Source organism: Cyprinus carpio, chromosome B5 (genome assembly GCF_018340385.1).
Source record: "Cyprinus carpio isolate SPL01 chromosome B5, ASM1834038v1, whole genome shotgun sequence".
In the NCBI taxonomy this organism is placed as follows: Eukaryota; Metazoa; Chordata; class Actinopteri; order Cypriniformes; family Cyprinidae; genus Cyprinus; species Cyprinus carpio.
In genome coordinates this window covers 4,045,235-4,051,541 of record NC_056601.1, presented here as the reverse complement: position 1 = coordinate 4,051,541, position 6,307 = coordinate 4,045,235, and the positions used below count along the sequence as shown (strand labels likewise).

The window sequence follows — 6,307 nt, the reverse complement described above, 5'->3', positions numbered from 1 at the left end:
TAACTTTTTATTCATCAAAGAACCCTGAAAAAAGTAACACAGGTTCCAAATAAATATTAAGCAGCACAACAGCTTCCAGCACTAAATCAGCATATTAGAATAATTCTGAAGGATCATGTGACACTGAAGACTGGAGTAATGATGCTGAAAATTCTGCTTTGCATCACAATAAATTAGATTTTGATGTATATTAAAATAGAAAAACGTTATTTTACATAATAATATTTCACAATATTATTTTTTTCCTGTATTTTTGATCAAATAAATGTAACCTTGATGAGCATAAGACACTCTTGTAAAAAACATAAAAAAATCGTTCTGATACCAAACATTTGGCCGGTAGTGTATATATACATAAAAGGTGCGAGGGGACACTGGCTGTAGTACCGCAGATCTCGCCACATGGGTGCGCTGTTGTACTTTCTGCCGCGCCACAGTACATTCTCTCTCTGCTCTGCTCTTGTTTAGTGTGTGCCACACGCCCTCACAGTTTCTGTCACACACTCAGACAACGTGAGTTCAGAATCCGGTTGTCTTAAGTTAAACGCACTAAGAAACACCTGAACGAACAGAGACGAGCTGCTGTCCGGTATCTGACTCGGGTCTCACTCTGAGCACATCATTGGTTCCGGTGACATCCGTTACCATACCGCACTGATGACATCTTATTTAATCACGCAGCAGACGACAAGACAAGAAACCTGTGCTATCAGGTGAGAGCCTCGGTTCAACAGCACTAAACAAAGTCTCTCTATTTGTCCCTGCCACTTTCTCTATCACCGCCTCTTCACTCCTTTATATAAAAATGGGGGTTTAAAATTGAATTTGCAGCAGGTGTGTGTGTGTCTCAATCACACCTATAGGGTTTATGCAAGGCGCGCGCACACACACAGTCATTAGTACCCAAATGACCTGCTGTGACAGAACTGCAGCCAGACTCTTGCATTCTGCTTCCTGCTCACTGGCCCAGAAATCCAATCTCCCCCATCATCCATCTCCACGTGTGTGTGTGTGTGTGTGTGTGTGCGCGCGTGCGCATGGCAGCGTGTGTGTCTTGAATGCAGGTGTTAATGTGTTTTGTGCCTTATCTCACTCAGCCAAAGACACTACATAAAAAATATGCAGCTCAGAAAGAGCAAGAAAGAAGGGGTACACTGCAGTGTTCACTCTTCTGTTTCACTGGGGACATCAGGAACAGGTAAAATTGTGAGTATGAACCTAATGTCTTCATTTTCAAAAGACGATTTGAGACTTACAAAATGAAATATGCTCAGAGGTTGTAACAGAGGCTGTTTACCACAAAAATGCTTCCCTGGTAATGAATTCTCGCAGCCCCGTGCTGTTCAGAGCAGTCTCTCTTTACTAACTGCTGTTAATTTGGCATTGTCTAATAAACTGTAGCTCATTGCAACTGTGAACATGAATATTATATGTGTGAGATTGAATGTTTTGATTGACATCTCTGATGCTATTTACAGTAGGCTATGTCATTGGTATTTTTGTGTGTTGTACTCAATCACAAAGGCACAAGTTTGAATATACTTAACCTCTTAAGAAAATATTACTCACTTAAGTCAGGGTAGCTCCATATAATGTGTGTTTGGAATGAAATTGAGGCTGTGAGGGACAGAAGTACAGTGCGTTCATTGGATTGTACTGTCGTTTAACAACATGCCGAATGTTCAGCTGACCAATGCTCTTTCTGAAAGTGGACAAAAACTCCTTTAAACAGTTTTAAAAGTTGCGAGCACGATCTAGGACCTTTATACGGTGCGTGACATTGAAAAGACGGTACAGTCCATCCCTCACAGCCTCGTTTTCATCCTTGTTAATTTCAGTATGGTGTCTAACAGGTCTATAGCAACGTCACTCCAGTCTCGTTATGTGTTTTAAATGTCACTGCAGTATTTGGACTGCATTAGATAAAAAAATTGAATGTAAAATATTCCAGTGAAAAGTCTATCATCATGTACTCATTACATTTTCATTTACATGTCATTTTTTGTTTAGCATTGGACACAAAAGGACCCCTCCCCCCAAATATTTGTAAACTGTGGATTAAATAATGACAAAAGCACTATAGAAGTATCCAATTTTAAAAAGTCATTACATTCAAGCTTTTCTAAAGTCAAATAATAGCTTGGTGCTAACTATAAGTTTGACATCAACATCGTAGATGTCAAAAAAAGGTGTATATAATTGATAAATAATAGTATATTGATTTACTGTCACTTTTGATAGGAATATATAAGAAAGATTTGACAGTAAAACATCTGTAATACTACAACAGATTTCTACTTTAAATAAATGCTGTACTTTTTAAATTTATATTGAGCAAAGAATACTAACAATTCATTCACAGTTTCCACAAAAATATTAAACAGCAAGTTTTAAACATTGAAAATAAGAAATGTTTTTTCGGGCATCAAATCAGTATATTAAATGTGACAATGAAGACTAGAGCAATGGCTGCTGAATAATATGTGAGGTTTAAGTAAATAATAAATATATAAATATTTTTAATGGCAAAGAGCAGCATGAACAAGTTAATGTCTGATTCAGATTTTTTTTATTTATTTTTTTTGGGTGGGGGGGGGGTTATTTATTCCTTTAAAGGTTAGACGCTGTATTAAAGTTAACAGATGAAAATGAGGCTGTGAGAGGGTAGATTTGCAGGCTTTACACTGGAACACACTGTATAAAGGTCCTAGATCATGTAATGTTTTTGAACTCCCAACTTTCAAAACTTTTTTTGTCTACTGAAAGTCTCTGGTCAGCTGAATATTCGCATTCTGTTAAATGGCAGTACAATCCATTGAACGCACTGTACTTTTATCCCTCAAAGCCTCAATTTCATTCCTGTCATAAATTAAATATGGCACTATCCTAACTAAGGTAAAACTCATATGGACAAACATATATGAGGGGACATATTCCCTCGTCCAGTTCATAATCATGTCCACACCCTTAGTAGTAATTATGTCTTTGCACCAAATACTACAAGAGCATCATTTTTAAATGACAGACCATCTGCATTCATGCTAAGAGCCACTAGGGAGAGTTGTTCAGGTTCCTGCATCCCACCCAGCTTTTTCCTATATAAATTATCATTATGCACTGATAAAAAAAAAATCTATTTCAGCCTCTGATGTTGCATTTTTAGCATTTATTAAAATAAGTTTTAACTGCGATACACTAAATGTGAAAGGACCTTGAAACACTAGTGTTAACAGCTTGTGCTAATTGGCTTGGAGTAATTTGTTTATCCAGCTGTACAAATGAGACACGGGGGTGCCACAGGGACACCGCGCCTCTCCGAGTAGAACGAAAGGACCAGACATAGATTTCGGAGTTTGTTGCCATGGATGCAACTTACCTCCTTTGAATGATAGTGTTTACAGTAGTCTGAATGACGCTTGTAATGAATCACTTACTTTAATTCTCCTTCTATGAAGCATCTGCTAGGAATCATTTGCTGTGAATCACTTCTGTCCATCGTTTCTTTAGAATCATTTGGTCGACATATTCCTTGTAGGCTTGTCTGTTCCTGTATGGATGATCAATATAACCACGGCCCCACAGATAGAAAGAAACCAAGAAGACCAGCATCTCAAGACAAGTTAAGGCCATAAAAGGCGAACCAGTGAAGTTCTGATAAGATTTCCGTATTCTGAATCGTATTTACACTGCAAACGAATTTAAAAAATCAAATATAGCATGAAAGTTAGGTTTACACCAGCATGGCCATGGATCATCCACTGTCAGTTCAATGACCGCTTGTTGCATATTGCATACAAAAACTGCAAGTGGAATAATTAATTTCAGATAAACTTGCCTAAACAACATGTAAAAAACCATGTGATTGATGGATTGATTTTTTTTAATGTCAGTCAAATGATCTCCTGTTTACTAATTGGGCAGTTCTTGTTCAGACAAAGCTGCAGTGAGGACTAGACTTTCTGCCACAGGCAAAAGTCTGACTGCACTTGTATTTACACTGGAATAGGATTGAATCCATACCAAAATTTTGGCTTTAGAAAGATATAAGCCTCTGGCACCTAGCTATCAATACTAAATCAATGCCCATAGAGTTTGTCAAACTTTTTAATGCCATGGTCCCCTAAATATTGTTTTCCCCCTTCATAAAATATAAAAGACCGCTATATTTCATGTATAAAGACAGAATTTAAGTTTTGATAAATTAAATATATGTTACTGTATTTAGAAAGTATTACTTTCTATTAATGTTGTGAAAAGAATAAATTAGTTTCATGGTGTCTAGCTAGTTCTTATATTTTAAATTACTATTATTATTATTAGATTTTTAAACAATTTTTCCTCTACATTTTTCTGTGGGCTTCCCAGCACTCCTTTCCAGTCCTTTTGGGATCCCATACCTTAGTTAGAAAACCCCTGCCTTAAACAAAAAACAGGACAAAATTATTGCTCATGCGTATATACAGTATATAATTGAAACATAGTCCTGGACTACTGTATATAAAACAACAGTAACAATAATATCAATTTCTATTATATTTAATAATAATGTTAAGTATATTATTCATATTCAGTAATCATTTAAACAAAAATAATATAACATAACATGTTGTTATAAAAACAACAACAATGGTAATAATAAAGAAATTATTGTTGTCTACACCTGATGCATATGAGTTACGTAATCCTTATATGGCTTGTTCTGTTACAAAATGCTTGGTTGGATTTGTCAAATAGCTTTGAAGACTATGCAATTATGTAGAATAGACCTAATTCTGACTTATGAACCGTTCAAACACCATTAATATATTTAACTTCATAGTCCTCCATCATGGATTTTGTCTTCATCATATTCTGTCTTGTATACAGTGACAAATGCATTTAGACCGTCAGATTTCTACACAGCAGGGATAAACTGCTCTTTATCTCTGCGTTTGGAAGCTCATTTAGTCTTATTAAAGTTCAGAGTTTGTTCTCTGTAGCCCTTTGTAGGAAAAACTAGCTGCGGCTGTCAGATGCAGAGTCCCTGAGCGTACACCGAGCGCCTGTGCTTGCAACGCTGCAGTTAAGTACGTGATCCGCTGAGGAAAAAAGGGCATTTTCAACACTGACATTTACGTGGCTTAATAATAATTATCTCATTAAATGAAAAACATCTCTTCAGTGGCCTTGTGTTGACAAATTAATCTTTTGTCAACATTTTCCATGCTTCACATCACACTGTGTGAACTGCAGAACTGTGAACAGGTAACGAAATTTACGGATTTATATCGTACCATTGTATTTTTTACCATATTCATGCTATTTGTAATGTAAAAGCTGGCATATTGAATTAAATGTTGGAAGCTTTCATTGTGAGTGGTTTCCAGCTATTTTGGCCAAAAATAGCATATTTTAAAATATTTTGAAATACTTTATATATATATATATATATATATATATATATATATATATATATGTGTATATATATATATATATATATATATATATATATATATATATATATATATATATATATATATATATATATAGACTTAGAATATATAATAGACTTATAATATAATATATAATAGACTGTTTAGTTTTTTTTTTTTTTAATTTCTTGAATTTGAAATGGAAAAACTACAAACTGGGACCGTCACGATTACTGTTTTTTCACAATACGATTATCGTGGGATCAAAATTTCATGATAACGATAAATTGTGATATCTAGAGAAATATTGAAAAATTAAAAAAATCGTGCTATCAAATTAATCTTTATTTATTTTACCAATAAATCACACCATTGCCTACAAAAGGAACAATTACACTAAACAGGAGAGACTAAAATGCTAACCGTTCTTAGTTTGGCTCAGTGTCAAAGTAAGACAACTTATGAGAATAACTGCATATTTTTACTCCAAACTTACTTTATAGCATCATTCAAGTGTTTGAAATTACTTCCTTTTGTGAATGCATTCTTATTTTATAGTATTCTATACAGTGATAAAGTTTGTCAATTAACATAGTAATATAAATATACATTCTCCATATGAAAATACCTTAGATGGCTTGAAGAATGCAGATAAACCATATACTGTTGTAGTCTTGTACATATTCTAATCATGCAAAACTGTCGCTGTAGCTGAGTAAATAATGCACTTTATTCAGCTACAGTGACAGCTGGATGCCTTTGTCCATTTAAGGGATTTCCTGGAATTTGTTTTATTACTTTTATGAGTCTCACTTGTGGACTTTCTGCTCGAGGTTGCCCTCTGGTGTCAGGTATGAATGAAACAAATCACACGTAAGAGTCTAATGCTTCATAAT

The 6,307-nt window shown here is 34.8% G+C and overlaps 1 long non-coding RNA gene across 1 annotated transcript; it reads left to right on the top strand.

Annotated features, from left to right (window-relative positions):
* The first annotated feature begins 381 nt into the window (after positions 1 to 381).
* Positions 382 to 3,648, top strand: LOC122137361. The gene is made up of 3 exons (XR_006154793.1): positions 382 to 713; positions 1,098 to 1,206; positions 3,508 to 3,648. It is a non-coding gene; the product is annotated as an uncharacterized LOC122137361 (long non-coding RNA).
* The last annotated feature ends 2,659 nt before the right edge of the window (positions 3,649 to 6,307 follow it).